Source organism: Chiroxiphia lanceolata, chromosome 6 (assembly GCF_009829145.1).
Source record: "Chiroxiphia lanceolata isolate bChiLan1 chromosome 6, bChiLan1.pri, whole genome shotgun sequence".
Taxonomy (NCBI): Eukaryota; Metazoa; Chordata; class Aves; order Passeriformes; family Pipridae; genus Chiroxiphia; species Chiroxiphia lanceolata.
Genome location: NC_045642.1, coordinates 58,332,796 through 58,348,987, shown reverse-complemented (window position 1 = coordinate 58,348,987; position 16,192 = coordinate 58,332,796). Strand labels below are relative to the sequence as shown.

Sequence of the window (16,192 nt, the reverse complement as noted above, 5' to 3'; positions counted from 1 at the left end):
CTAGGAGCAGAGTATATTGACTTTGAATCAGCACCAGGTTAATGTGATAACACAGCTTTTAGTTGGATTATACCATGGACGCTTACGCTGTATAAAGGCAGCTTGAAAGGCACTTGTATAATGAAAAAAACCCCATCATGTTTTCCTAATTGCTTTATTTATTCAGTTGTATCACTGCAGAATCACAGAATGATTGAGGTTGTAAAAGACCTCCAAGATCATCGAGTCCAACCTATGGCCAAACATCACCTCATCGATTGGACCATGGCACTGAGTGCCACATCTGGTCTTTCCTTAAACCTCCAGGGATGGCGACTCCACCACCTCCCTGGGCAGCCCATTCCAATGCTTAACAACCCTTTCCACGAACAAATTCCTCCTGATGTCCAACCTGAACCTCCCCTGCTGCAGCTTTTACTGAGCGCCAGTTTGCTCCAATAAATTTAACTATGATCCTCCTCTTCCCTCTAGAATCTTCTGTTGATCCCGGGCCTCTGGGAAAGCTGTGTATTGAAAACCAGTTGGGTGTAAAAAGCTGCTGCAGTCAGGGCAGAGATTTGGATCGAAATGGTGCCACCTGGGACATGGCAACCAAGAGCAAGTACTGCTGCATCAACACAGAGCAGCTCCAAGTGTGTTTTTCACAGACTCTGTGTCCATCTTTGCTGAATATTTGGAGACAGAAAGCAGCTTTACACAGGTAATGCAGTCCAAACTCATCTCTCTGATGTTTTCTAAAGCAGGAGCCTTCTCCATCAGCTGTCTTTCCTCATTGAAATCTTACCTGATGTGTGCAAAATTAGTTTCAGCATTAACCCCCCTAAATTTGCCTGTGAATACTGTGTGTGTGACTGTGCTCTACCTGAAAGAGCTGTTGATGCAACTTTTCATGCCACTGAAGGGCACTTGTCAGGACACAGCTCCATGTGTTTCTCTCCAGTGAATATATGACCACTTCTGTAGTAGAAAACAAGAGTTAAATATTAAAAAAAAGGAAAAAAAATCTGAAATGAGTGAAAAATGCAAATCTTTCATCTGCCAAACTTTTAATATGTGTTAGGTCTATCTCTGCCCAATTCAGCTGTGTTGTGCTTCCAATAATATACTTGCTACTCAACATGGCAAAACTTATTGAAAAACTAGGAAAGGGTGGTATTTATTTTTTTTTAAGACAACTGGATTTTTTAAGACACCTTATCCTTCCCCTCACCCTGGTCTGTACTCCAGTCAATGACCCCCTTAGGGGCTTCCTGTTTGGAGAGAGTTTGAGACACTGAGTGCTACTTGAAAAAGATACTATAGTCAGATATTTGCAGTGTTTAGGTGTGAGTAAAGATCTGTAGATAAAAAGTTAAGTTAAAAAAAAGAGTAAAATATCTGAGAAGGCAAATGTGGATTTACTTTTCCTGAGAACACAGTGAGACAATGCATTACATTAACTAGTACACATCCTGTTTCTGTGTTACTAATTGGTTTACGCTAATGAATTACAAAAATGTCTGTTATAAAATTAGGCATACACACTATTTTGCAAAGTTCCATAGCTGTACAGGAATATATCTGAGCAGACACCTTATGCTGTTCAAAATCCAGAAGTTAGCCAGCCAGCCAGCTGTAACTAACTCGAAACAAAGCATTAGAAGGACAGACAAGGGATTGGTAAAGATTTCAGTGTAAATGTATGGGAATTTAAGAATTCATCTGCTGAAGGATGTCTTAGCTTTATTCTCTACTTTCCACTGGTTTGATGGTTGCACTTAGGAGCAGATTCATTGTACTCGTATTATAAGTATTTGTACTTGTAGTGACTTTTAAGAGATACAAATTACTGGGTGGAAAAGCCACCTAGTGGTACAGGGAAATGGTGCCAGGCAGGAGCGGTACCTCTGAATTCCAAGGAAAGATTTGTTCTCATGCTGGGCCATTGTGCAGTGGCATGCTTTAAAGGCTATTTGTTATTACTCATGGGAATGTGTATCGTAGGTGCATGAAACCCACAAACAAATTAAATAAATTTTCCAAAAGACAGCACCACAAAACTTTGTTGGATCATTGCCTGTTTAATATATGCTGTGTAGACAATAAAATCTCATTTAGAGCTATTTCAGAGAATCAAAAGAATATGATTCAGTTTGCCCCATTTTTCTTTCCACCTGTCCAAATAAATGTAGGATTTGCTCCAAGTCCAGCTGTCCAGAGCCCAGAAAGAGAAGAAAGTCCATAAAGAAAACACCCATCTGTACTATTTATTTTAATCTTCATTGTGTCATGGCTTTAAGGCATGAGAAGTCAGTGCCTTTGCAGAGCTAAGGAGGAGCACTGGTAAGCCTTATCTCTGTTCTGGATCCCATTGGTTACTTTTTTGAGGATAATTTCTATGTCTGTTGAGAAGAATCGGGAAAGCCATCCAATTTGGGAAAACAAAAATTCACCCTCCAGCAGAAAGCTGCTGGGTGAGGCTGCCCAGGGCAGTGCATGAGCAACACATGAAATTCTGCCGCTTCAGAAAGGCTGAGAGGAGCTGGCAAATGGTCACAACAGCTCTATTCCTTCAGGACTCTTCCCCTCAGCACAAGCAGCACAGAGTTATTGCAAGAATGAAGGTGTATCTCCCTTCAGCACATCAATGATTAAACCTGAGCCTGTTTAAAGAGTAGTAGAATAGGCAGCATGTTCTTATCTAAATAGTCAAAATGCAAAGCTACAACCCGCGGGCTGGAGGCTTGGTTTTTATAATGTCAAGGTCTTTGCAGCTTTGTGCTCAAAACAGAATGTTCTCTCGTTTGCAAATTCATCTGCGAACACACGGATGAGGGAGCTCTGCAGACACGGAGGGATTAGCTCAGCATTGCACAGCCAGACCTCACAGGATTCTTCAGCCTGTGCTGGTTGTTGAATGGGGATGTAGAGAGGGAGAAGGGAATGCCATGCCAAGCCACATCTGGGTTAGATGTCTGCTGGAAATCATGGGGCTGTGCAAGCAAACACACCTGAGCATACCTGACTGCAGACCACCTGTAACATGTGCATCCAGCTCTGAGGATCCAGCAGCCCCTGTCACTGCCTACATCTAATGTAAGGAGTCAGTGTGGGAAAGGGGATATGGCAAAGCCCTCAGCTGTGTAAGGGGCAGATATGAATGAAGGGGAAAGGGGATATGGCAAAGCCCTCAGCTGTGTAAGGGGCAGATATGAATGAAAGGGACTATGAACATGAAGCCTCTTTAGGTAAATGAATTCATCCTCAGAATGGGAGGCTTAGCAAGTCAAGCTAGGCAATTAGAGTAATTACCCCTAAATGTTTAATTACATAAATGCATCTGCAAATACACACCAGGCCTGAGGTTTACTACATGTAATAAATGCATAAATGTGCCAATCTGTGCATCAAATAAATCGCAGCATTTATGAATGTGAGCTGACAGAACTGCGTCCACTGAGCTAAAGGAGGAGCAAAGACATGTAAGAAAATATCTGCCAGTACCAGCATTCCCCAGTGGACATGGAGTTTGGTAGCCAGGGAGGTCAGGATGCTGGAGTGGGGAGCAAAGACAAGTAATCCAACAATTGCCTTGTGAGACCTGCTCCATGGGGTGTTGCTCTGAAGACACTAATTTCTTTCTCCTTTTTGCAGCACTTGGCCATCATAAGCCTTTCAGGCATCCTTGAGGCAGGTGTGGTGTGGGCAAAAAGGAACCTCAACCAGAGGGACACAGATCTGTGGCAAAAAGTAAAAGGGACCTGGGAAGAGAATTTCTGAAATGTTCCCCGTTTGTAGGGTTGTGAGGAGCAGCATTCCCAGCTTGTGTGCACAAACATTACACACAGCTCAGAGTAAATTAGTCAGCTTTCCAGATGAAGGTGAAGAGAAACCTGTGGGAGTGTGAGGAGGCACATGGAAGCCTCCCAGGACACTCACATTTGGCTCTCCCTGCTCATTAAAGCTGACTAGGAGTCTAATTTGGGTGATTGGGTGTGGTGGTTGTGCCAGAGTGCCTGAAAACACTGGCATTTATGGGTGGACTCAAGGCTCCCACATATCCACTGCTTTATTCAGCTTAAGTGCTTTCTGTTTGCTAAAGATTTCCAGAGGTGTCACAGCCAAAATCTCGGTGGACTGTCTCCGTGAGCACTTCCCATGGGTTGAGACATCCTGCATGACTGTAGAACCTGCAAGCTGCCCTGCTCACATGTGTGCTGAGGGTCCTCTGCTCTCCAGAAAGCCTCAGCCACTGGGGGTGTACTCAGTCCAACTGCTTCATGTGCTTCCCAAAACTGTGGGATTTGTAAGCAAGTCTCACCCACAGTCATGCAGGAAGTCTCACAGGATGCTGGTACTCTTAAGAAAGACTGTTTACAGGTAGAACAGCCTCACCTGTCCTGCATTTCCAAGGTTTAATAAAGACTTGAATGACTTTGTGAAGTCCCTCTGCTTTGGACTTCATTCACTTTGGTGACGGTAAAGAGAAACACAGAAATCTCAGGAGCAAATGGTCTCTGATGAAATTTCTGCAGTATCTTTTCCTGGTATGCCCACATTCCCAAATCTTCCCCGGTGCAGATCCCTCCTTTAAATGCATTTCCTGCATCTATCACCAAAAAATGTAATCAGTAGAAATCTAGCAGCCTCCTATGTACTTCAAGACAACCTGTGTACTTCAGCCCAAAACCTCTTACATCAAGCTATTACAACCTCACTGTCTGGTTTTTCAGGGAAGTTTCTTTGCTGCCCTTCCACAATTCAAGTTCTCTGACCATTGTTTAATGAATCAGTTAGTTTTAATTTTTTTAAAAGTTTACGTTCTGTGTGTCAGCAAATTTCACCTGGTACTTCTGCATCACATCCTTCATATTTGTGGGGAGTTTTAAAAGGTCACAAATGAGCCTGTTCAAATCAATTAAATCACAAGTGGTGGAGCCACCATCCCTGGAAGAGTTCAAAAAACATGTGAATATGGCACTTGAGGACATGGTGGTGGTGCTGGGTTGACAGCTGAACTCACTGATCTTACAGGTCTTTTCCAACCTTAACCATTGTATGATTCTAATCTTGTAGTAAAGTGCTGCTTGACCAGGATAACAAGAAAACAGGTATAACCTGTATTTCCCTACTTGAGCAGAGAGACTGGACCTAGTGACCTACTAGACCACTGTAGTCCCTTCCAACCTTACCCATTCTGTGATTCTGTGAACCTGTAAGTTACTGATCTGTAAAAAACTACTGCAAACCTTGAGCAAGGGTACATTAAAGGGGGCCTTGGGTACATTAAAGGGGGCCTTGTATTTTGGGAGCTGTATGTCAGCCTTTCTCTGCACAGCCCTGAGCACACATCTGGAAAATGAACTCTTCTGCTTCCATTGCCTTATGCTTCTTGAGCACTGACTTTTCCTTTATGGGCACACGGTGGGGATGAAAATAAGCCACTGTTAGTAAATAAGTAAAAAAGGAGTGCTGCTGCTTAGTCACCTTGAGTGGAGATCAGAGATTTCTGAGTCTTGGCAGTGAGCTCTGATGTCTGTGTGGGTGGTAACGTTGATGGGAAAGAGTTAATGGGACTGGGAGATGTTTGATTAGTAACATTCAAGGCTGCCTTCCAGCTACAGGGAGCTGTGACATGAGCTGGCACACGTAAGGTGACAGCAGCTTTACCACCTCCATATTCATGTTAGGCAGAGCACAGTGGTGTTGTCCATAAGTCCTAAGGTGGGTGCTGGTGTGCAAGTCCTAAGGTGGGTGCTGGTGTGCCTTGTCTGGGTGTCTGAAAAGAGAAAATAAATGTGTAAGCATGTACGGCGAGTCTGTGATACTGATACTGTTCTGACCAAAGAGGCAATGCTGAGAATCGGTTTTCAGCCTCTAGATCTGGCACTGGGACTGGAAGGGAACTCTACCAGGCAGCCAAATGCAGATGTGATTGCCTGTTCAATGCACATCGCTGTTTCCACATAGTCCACTTTACTGAGCAAACACAGTGCTGGCAGGGATCACTGTTTGTCCCCTTCCAGCAGCTGCAGCTTTGCTTTGTCTGTGAGTAGCTTTGCCAAGTTTCAATTTAGGGTCCCAATAAAGCTTTAACAAAGCTCCAAACTGCAAAGGCAAACAAAAGAGAGAAAAGAAAAGATAATGAAATGTAATTAGGAAAATACTGTTGTATGACTGCAATAACTTGGGATACTGGGAACTGCTTGTGAAGACAGTTTGCTTTAACAGAAGCTACCACAGTGGAAACCACAGTGGAAATCACTTCAGAAAAGCAGTCCTGCTTTCCAGGGTTTCCATGAGCATCTACAGTGTGTTGATGAGAGGATTCAGCATCCCTCTTGCCATTCTTGCCAAGTCAGGCAGGTAGCCCTGCAGGGTCTGCAAGCTTTCTGCAGCAGCTGAAAGGGATACTGTGAGACACAAGACCTTTTCTTTGGGGAGAAGCTTTGTTGTCTATTTAATACACTCCCAGAGTAGAAAACATGAGTCAAGTATTTACCTTGAGGTTTAGGCTGAGCACTGCAGCAATACTGAACAATAGAGAGTTCTCTGTTGGAGCTAGGTTTTAGTGAACAAGCCTGAACCGAGGAATGCTTTAGCTCTCTCTGTAACCAAACTCATTGTTTAAGGTCTTGATTAATTTTTTTCTTTGTCAAAAGACAGGGTGTGTTTTGTAAATTTTGTTTGCAGCCATAGAAATCCCTTCATTTTAAGGAATTTCCTCAAGTCAGTGAAAAGTAGGCATTCTTTTCTACATATTCCCTGAGAATATACCCTGCTTTATTACAAGTTTTATAATTCAAGCCTGGAAAAAGCAGATTTTTTAATGTGTTTCTCATCCATGCTCAAAACTAGTTTGTGGTCCCAGGCAGCCCTGCCTTTACCACCTTGCTGTCCTTCTCCTGGGGAAGCCCCTGCCTCCATGTTTCCTTTAGGAATTTAACATTTACAGTCTAAAGGCTTTGTCCTGACATGCAATAGCATTTTCCAAATAGGATGCTAATGGGTAGACCTCATCCACTTTGAGTTGAGAAAGCAAAATAAACCTTAAATGCACAGCTCTCTCCTGGTTTTTCAGCCTCTCCTTGCTGGCTCTGGTGGTAGCAGGTTTTCCTGGTGGGCTCTCTCACCTTGGTCTCACTGTCGTTTCTAAGCCATGGGAGGCTTATCATTCCCTTCCATATCTTCTTATCAATCAGAACTATAAAACTGGCTATTGCCTTTTCAGGTTTCTAGGGAAACACCTCCTCCTTTAACTTCTCTTCTAATCCAACTTCTTGGCAAATTGTCCTTTAAAACCACAGAGAGGCATGGGCTACAGGCATAAAAATTGTGATTTCTCAGGCTTTCACAGCTGTTGTCAGATATGATTGCAGGGGAGCAATATCCAGCATGTGCCTCTATTCAGTGTTTATGTAAGCATTGAACACTAATCTCTGTAGTACAAAATGGGTAAAACATAGAGTTAAGCTCAACAGTGAGATAGATCCCTTCCTTCTGCTGTTTTAACCCTTCGGCTTTAAGGCTGGAATGAGAAGATTTGATTCCGTGATGCTTAAAACAGAGTGAAAAACAGCAGGGCTGGCCTCAGTGCCGGGTAGCAGCTCTCCCTCAGAAACTCGGGATCGCACAAGTCATCGATACAGACTTTCAAAATGTTCATTATTGATGCCTTTCCAACCGTTACCAACAGCGGTGGTAATTCCTCCTTGGAAAAATCCCTCCCCAATCCTCGCTCGCTGCCCGCTGCCCGAGTAACGCGCTTCCCCACTAGATGTCAGCGTTGCTTCTGCGAATCACCGGCGTTGATGAAGAGCCTTTAATGAAGGTCCCTCATTTTTCCAGGCCTTTATCAGGCTGATGGGAGACACTACCACCACCACCCCCGCCAGCCGGCACTGGACCAAACGCTTTCTGGAGGAGATTTGCACCAAAATTTGCTTTTGGCTTCATTAGGAGGATCTGTCCTGCCGATGGGAACCCACCTTCTAACCCAGTGCCGGGCACCGCCCTCCAAACAGCCCCTGAGATGTTTGGAGATGTTTAATTGCATTTACTCCGTTGGAAATAAGGCTATTTATAATGAAACATGACCCACAGCAGTTTAACGTGGTTTAACGTGGCTGTGAATTCACTGGAGGTTGTGGTCCAATCTCCCCACAAGGTGCTCTGTCAGGTCGGAGGGTCCAGCAGCCAGAAGTGGCATGAAGCTTCAACAAGAGCATGATCTGCAGGGGCAGAAAGAGTATTTCTTATTCCCAGTTTATTCAGCTACCTGGCTAAGGACAGCTCAAGAAATTAATTGACAACAGAAAAAGCAGGAAAACTTGTTTTCTTCCTTTTACCTAAGAAAGGGAGACAGCTGAGGATTAGAGCTAGCACTTCTGACATCTTGAAATTCAGAAAAAATCCTCCTAATCCAATTACAGAAAATACTTGTTTATTTAATGAATCAGTTAACTCTAATTATTTTTTTAAAAGAATACGTTCTGTGTCATTTCCTGTATGTATTTAGGACAGTTAAGATCTTTTATAGACTAAAATTAAATTTTAAAGCACTTGTTTACTTATATTTAATTGCAACCCAACCTCCATCCAGTTTGACCTAAGTGAAAAATAATAAATAAAAAAAAGCATAATTCACCATTTCTAATAGTTTTATTGAGATATAATTCGGAATTTGAATAAAAGCATATAAGATACAGACTCACTTGAATAAGTGAAAGCCACAGGTGCCCTCCTGGTTAGTCACATCTAATTAATTCCAACAGTCACTAAACTTAATCTTTCTTTAAAAATTGAAATAACCGTGGAGAACCATAGTAAAATGGAATTTAAAATACCAGGTGGGTTTTTTTAAATTAAGACTTCCTGATTGTTGAACTTTGTCATTGTTAAAATTTATCATTTCAATCCGTCCCTGGAATGTACAGTGAATCACCTCTTCTAAATACAAAGCACAGGAGGCGATTACCCTTCTGCAGCTGCATCTCTGGATTCAGCTTTTTCATTACATTATGATTAAAATGGATCTTTAAAATTGTCACGAAAATAAAGGATTAGTGGCACTGAAAATGAAAGTGTAATAGAAGGAACTAAACATAAGCTATGAGCAACTTCAGCTCTGGCCTCTTACCCGATTCCCATTTCATTTTTGGACTTGTCTGAAGTGAATAAAGAGCACAGAGCCAAATTACACAGTGAACTTTGTTATTAAAACAGCATGGAGTAATACTTTGCACTTCAGAGAGATTTACATTTTGTTTTGGTCCATGGTGGCAGTGGAATAACAGCATCTCTGTGTCATGCAGGTCCTTCTTGGGGGCCTATCTGGCACCTGAGCAAGCACCTGCTCTCCCACACCCAGCTTACCTTTCCTTGCACTAGCAAGAGTTGAGTTTTGTCCTAAAAGTTGTTTTCTTTTATAGAAATGCAGTCTGCTCATGCACATCTGCCTGCAGTTTGTTTTGCATCGCCAGAGTGACCTTGACCTGGCTCTTTGTTGCAGGTTGGTGAAACATCTGGAGCCCTGTGCTGCATCTTGCTGCAGAAAGGTGTGCTGGGACAGTTCACTGAACATCTGCCTGGGAGCAGCCGTTTCTGCCTTCTGCTGGCACTGCAGCTCTTGCTGTGCTCTGACTCTGCTGCAAGGTCACACTGGGGGGGTGGCTCTGGGGTACAGCTCTGTGCATCAAACCGACAGCACATCCACCTCCTCTGATCCCTGGCTTCGGTGCTGCCTCACACAGCGTGCCAGGGTGCTCAACCAGCCCAGCCTGAAGCTATTTTTATTTCTTGCAATGAGCTGTTCGTTGCTTCAGGTCCCTGAAGGGTGAGGTGGCTGCATGGTCAGTGAGTACCAGTGCCAGTGCTGCAGTCCTGCAGTCCTGCCCAGTCACAAGTGCCATGGGGAGGGAACAGGGACAGACCATGCCCCTCAGGGGCTGGGGGCAGGTGAATGGGCTCGGCCACATCACGAAACCACACATTTAAGACTACTCCCCTTGCATTGCATCTAGTGGTGATAGGGCTGTGGGACAAATTTGTTCAGTACCCTGACCTGATTGACCAGAAGCATCCCAGAAAGCACCTCTAGAATAGAATAGAATAGAATAGAATAGAATAGAATAGAATAGAATAGAATAGAATAGAATAGAATAGGATAGGATAGGATAGAATAGAATAGAATCTTTCAGTTGGAAGGGACCCACAACAAACATCTCATCCAACTGCCCGACCACTTCAGGGCTGACCAAAAGTTACAGCATATTATTAAAGACATTGTCCAAATGCCTCTTAAACACTGACAGGCTTGGGGCATCAACCACCCCTCTAGGAAGCCTATTCCAGTGTTTGACCACACTTGCTGTTAAAGGCTTCCTAGTTTTCTGTTGGATCTGATAGTTGAGCTGATTCATTCTAGCAACCTCTCATCACTAAACCTGGTGCAGGACAGAAGGAGAGGGCACAGCTGGGGCAGCTCAGGATGGGATCACCCTACTGTGACTGCTCCACTTAGATCAGCTCAGACAAAATGCTGGCTCATGCTCACCCACATGAGTGGAGCTGCCAGAAGCTGCAGGCTGTGCCCTTCCTGCTCTCCCTTTCTCTGATCCATCAGCCATGGCTCCCTGCGCTGGCTCCAGCCAGACAACTGAAAACCAACTACATGCCTTTTTCCAGACCGTTCTGCAGCTGCACCAGCTCATTTAAGCTGGGATTTATGGCTCTCACAAGTGCCAGTCCGATAGGAAGGAGATGTGAAGGCCACCTGGCTAGAGGTGGCGGGGAAAGACAAAAATGCCTTCTGGAGCAGCAGCAACGTCTTGCATCACCCTCCACCTAAGCCAGGACTTTGTCGCTCCTCACACCCATGTTTTCCCCCTTTTTGGCCTTGTCCTCATCTGCATGAATGTCTGCTCTGCTGGAGACTCTTCCTCCATTCTTCCTCCAGATGCTCTCTGGGACCACTTTTCTCTCTGCCTGAAAAAAACTGAGGAGGCTCAAGCACCACTTTGGCCAACTTAGGCTTGAACAGGTCCAACCTCCGCCTGCCTTTGTCAGGAACAAGTTCTGCCCAGGTACCCATAATGACTCCATTACCTCTGACACCTCCAGGGCTGTGCACAGGCTCTCCTTATCCTTTTTTCTGCTGGTGGCAGCAATATGTCCCTTTGCCACAGAAGAGTCCTGGATTTTATGCACTGCAAGCCCTAATAATAACAACTACTGGAAGAACTGCAACCACCACAAAATTCCTGCTGTGTCTGCAAGGTGTACTCATTTGACCTTGCTTTTTTCAAGACAGTGTATGATACATGATAATGTATTGCACTAGCCTATGTATCAGTGGATATTCTCCAGAAATTAAAATTTGGGAAAAGCTTTTAGTTTATTTCTGCAGAACAAGGGCCAGGGACTCACTGTAGGTCAACCAGGAGATGTCCAGCAGCTTCCTGTGGTGCTTAGAGCTGGAGGGAACAGCTCAACTCCTCACTGCACCCAAAACCCCTGTCTTGGTAGTATATATGTGAGTAAGAGGTCTGGGACTTGCACAGGACAGGCCCGTGTCAGGAGCCATTTATAAGTGATAATGAGAGGAGTAGCCCTGATCAGCAGAGGGGACAAGGGGTTATTGTTGCCCTCCAAGGCTGAGGAAGCCCAAATCCAGCTTAGGAGCTGTGACTGGCTGCCTCTGAGCCGGGCTTGTCTCCAGGGCTGGCAGCTGGGGTGGTGGGTGAACTCACCCTGACGGGTCGGCCGTGGGGTATGACATTCCCAGGGTGGGGATGGAAGGCTGCAAAGTTGTGGAGAAATGTGGGGAGACTGCAGGTCTTGGGGTCCCACCTGTGGGGCCCTGCAGGGGCTGGGGGGAGGTGACAGCAGCATTGCCTTGGTCCTCATGATTTAAACCCATCTTTGTGCTGGTACAGGCTCTTTCTGTTGTCATTTTCCTTCCCTTTCTTTGGATGTGAGGGTGACTGCTGATGTTTGGGCTAAACACAAAATAACATGTTTGGTTTTTCCACTGCAAATTGCAAACAAGGTATTGCTCTGTGGTCAGCCCCAGGCAGCAGATGAGCCAGCAAACCTGTGACTCGCACTAATGCTTGGCTGGTGGCTCCCTGCACGGAATGGGATTGTTGGTCCACGTGCTCCTGCAGAGCAGAAGGTCCCCCAGCGCCTGACACCAAGGCCTCGATGGCCAAAAATAGCTGGGCCTGTCACAGGAAGGATGATACCTCTGGAAGGCTGAGGCCACACTTCAAGGGACAGTCTGTCACACGGTCAGAAACACAGCAGTGTCTCATTTCGCATGCATTTCCCTTGGTTTAAGGAAAACTGTTTACAAATAAATATCAAATTGTTTGCTCAGGAGAATAGGACTTGGCTAAAAACCTGCACAAGCATTTGGGAGCTGAAGATCCTCATGGTGGGTTTAAAGGAGAGGATGTGTCCACTAACACTGCTTTTAAAATAGACCAGTGTGTAAATGACAGAGCAATTTAGGGACTCTGGGCAATGCAGGACAGCAAACGTCTCTCGAAATATGGGAGCTGTCCCCACACGAATTATAACAGATGACAGTTTACTAAATATATCCCCAATGCCAAACCAAACAGCACTACATACCAAAACAAGAGGTCACTGCAGTTTGCCTTCATGCCCCGCTTTTCTTTCTGATCTGCAAGAGACTTTCACCAGGAGGACTGAGAGCTGAAGCAGAGGTTGAGTGTGTGAATGTGAGTGTCTGCCAGGGAGGTGGATTCCCATTTTGGCAAACGCTATCAATTGTGCCTTCGAGGACCGGTGTAGTATCTCATTACAGTCCCTACCTATCCCCTGTGACCAAAAAAGTCTCAGTCACTCAGAAAATCTTACACTGAAGGCAACAGCAACTTTACACGGCTTAGGACTGAGTGAATGAGACTTTCAAGCTGGAGACTGGGATAAGTAATAAAGGTAATGAAAAATTAATTGTATCTCCTACCCTGAAGTACATTTTAAATATCATCTGCTTTTCAGGCTTGTGCATAAATATGCATAATTCTGCATCTTTAATTGAAATATGTATTCAGCTTGGCTGTTTTTCTGCTGACAGCTCAATGGAGTTACACTGTTAATAATCATTACAATTATTTAGTGGTATTCAGATCCTGCTAAGAGGTCTGAACCATGCTATAAGATTATAGAAACCTGGAACGAAAATATATTCCCAGCCCAAGAGCTGAAATCCAATAATAAATTTTATAGTAAAAAATCCCTTTCTAAAAAAAACCCTTTTGTATGAAATATCAACCTAAGGGGGTCAGGAATCCACACCAAACTGAAATTTTTAGAAACCATAAATATAATTCCCTCGGTCCTCCTTGAAAATCTCAGCCAACTGAGTGATCAGTGAAGGAATAATAATTTTAGTGGGATTCCTACATAACCCCTGCTTAGGTCTCACCCCAAGTGAGAGCTGTAAATGGAGCAGGGCAGTATCCAGGCAGGCTCATGTTTGCCTCAGCTTTAATCCCCTTGCAGGCAAAATCCCGAACTTGAATGCATGGAAAATTGCTGTTGATAATCTTATTTTGAGGGAAAAAATTATGTACCCCGACCAGCATCTGGCAAGTTAAAGGCTTTTAGCTTCTGCCTTGGAAGAAACCTCGTACGCATATGTGCTTCTCTGGCTGGTAAAGTTTCTGGAATTATGTTTTTTTTCCTTTAAAATTCTGAAGACACAATAGCAGCCTGAATTCCCCTTTTCTGTGTTATGTATCACTGCACACTGGCAGCAGGGCAGGAGACATTTCATAGGCCATAAAACCAGAATGGGCTTAATCCTCTTCTCACAGTAGATTTACATTTGTGTGACTGTTAGTAAAGTTGGCAGTAAAGATGTTGACAGAGCTGAGGGCTGGCTGGGGCCCAAGGGCACTGATTTTTAAAGGTGGCAATCGGGATTACTAAATCCTGCTTCCAAAGAAGCCTTAGCCCCACTTCCTACCCTCGAGAGCTTTTTTGTTCTCCACTGAATCATGGTTGAAAATGGGCTGTAGCCACCCAAGACATGTCAGGATTGCAGGGGAAGCAGAGGCAAAGCAAAGTGCTGCTGCCTGAGAGCTGCTCAAGAGAGCCCTACTCTGACAAAGGAGGGGTGAGAAGGGTGCCTGGTACGTGCTGACATGATTCCTTCTGTCCTCAGCCCTGGTGTGTCCTAGAACCATCAATACCTACAACACAGAGGTTGCTGGTTTTTCTCTTGGTTTCCTTTTCATCGCTGGAGATGGCAAGGAAGGGAAATGCTGTCAAGAGATTAAAACAGTCACTGCTCAAAGTGAAACTATTGCGGGTCTTGTCTGAGGCTCAGTGAAAGGGCTTCAGGGGTGAAAGGAGGCCAGCAAAATAAAAATGCATAAGCCCTTGGGTGCCTTCTGCTGCCTAGTTTTGCTTTACAAGCACCTGGGCTTACAGGTGGCCTGCTGGAGCTATTTTACAAAGAAGCTGCTTGCCCAGCTGCTGTTATTCCATTGTAAATCCTGCAGGTTCCTGAATCCAGATCTGGCATTTGACCTCTACACTGTGTTTCTCCAGCTTCTGCTATGGCCAGCTGAATACAGTGTTTCTTGGCAGGTTCCTCTCACACAACTTCTGAGAAACAGAGCCAAAACTGAGATGCCAAACTGCTGGTGTGATACAGTGTGCTTGGGAGGCACCAGCCAGCCTTGGAGCATGAGGGTGAAGCTGACAGGACCAGTGGGGTCTTGATTGCAGGCTTGTGACCGTGCCCTTACAGCACAAGAGGTGCAGCAGCGACAGTCCAAGGATAAAAGAGGTAATATTTTTTATTAGACTGACTAATACAATTGAAAAAAGTGGATAAACATTTGGGTTTAAGATAAGGGGATTCTGAGCCCAAAACCTAGCCTGAGTTTACTGGTAAGATCAGGTCAAGGTCTTACGGGCCCCCAAAGGTCTGTAAGACCTTGACCAGATCTTATCAGGAGCCTAACAGACTCCTAAAACACAGTCTGCTAAGCCAAGTAAGCCCATCAGTAATGCAAGGTTTCAAGTGGGATCCAAAAAGGCACTTCAGTACCCAAAGCAGGACTTGGACAGGTCAGAGATACCTCAGTAAAAACCTGTGATCCAAGAGACCCCACTCAGCTGGTATTGAGGGCTGGGGGTGCTCACCTTTGAATTTTAATTTTCACTGAGGAACTTGAAGTTACCTTCTGACCCTGTAACTGAGAAGCTGGTGCACTTTGGGAGGTGGGAAGATGTAGAGTGGAAACCTTTAGAGCCTGCATTATAAATGGAGCAAAATGAACCCTGCTCAGTTCAGATGGCAGGTGCCTCTCCTCAGGACACTAACCTGGGATGTGCCTCTGCTCTGAAAAAATCGGGAGTTTGCACCAACCTGTGTGTTCAGCACTGGTTACCATGGGACAGCCACCCCCTTGAAACAACTCCCTCATGCAATGGTGTAGAGGTAGATGTAAGTGCGTGGTGCCAGCTCCTGGATGCTGCTATAAGGTTCAGGTACTACTTTCTAAGTGTAGAAGTCTTTAGTTTGTCCTGTTTTTAGCCAGGAACCACAATCCACAGGCAAAACAAGGGAGAAAAGAGAACTGAAAAAAAAAGCTGAGTGTATCCTCTTTGAGAAGCATTTTACTAATTATGGACCTATTCCAGGAGATTTCCTACAGATTTGCTGTGACTTCAGTGTTATTAACCTATTTTTCTCCTTTGGAGCTGTGCTCCTCCATCCTTAAATTAGCTTGTGACCTAACAAAGCATTTAAGCATGTGCAACTTTATCCATGGAAGGGTTTCCACTGACTTCAGCAGAACCACTCGGGTGTTGGAGGCAGCGTTGGTGCCTCAGTGATCTGCTGGAGCTGCCTTACACGCCGGGGACAGTGTCATACATAATACTTAGATTGAATGGGAGGGGAAGAGGGAGCATTTCTAACATGATTACAGTCAGATTTCCTTTTATGTTCTGCAGAGGAAAATAGTATGCAAATACTCCACGTGCCTACACGGATTCAAAATTCCTTTCCTCTTTTTTTTGATCTCCCTAATTCTGACAAACAAGTTGCCCACGGTTTCTGAAGAGAAACTCTCCCCGAGGCGTTGGGCCATGGGCATTTTTTGAGGGGCACAGTGGATCTAGGCAGACCCCTGTTTGCCTGCTTCTGGCTACACTTTCCCACTCC

General features: G+C 44.7%; 1 long non-coding RNA gene across 1 annotated transcript; it reads left to right on the top strand.

The window, feature by feature from the left end:
- Positions 1 to 464: 464 nt before the first annotated feature.
- LOC116789012 lies at positions 465 to 9,675 on the top strand. Its single transcript, XR_004357850.1, has 3 exons — positions 465 to 700; positions 2,172 to 2,322; positions 9,491 to 9,675. It is a non-coding gene; the product is annotated as an uncharacterized LOC116789012 (long non-coding RNA).
- Positions 9,676 to 16,192: the final 6,517 nt, after the last annotated feature.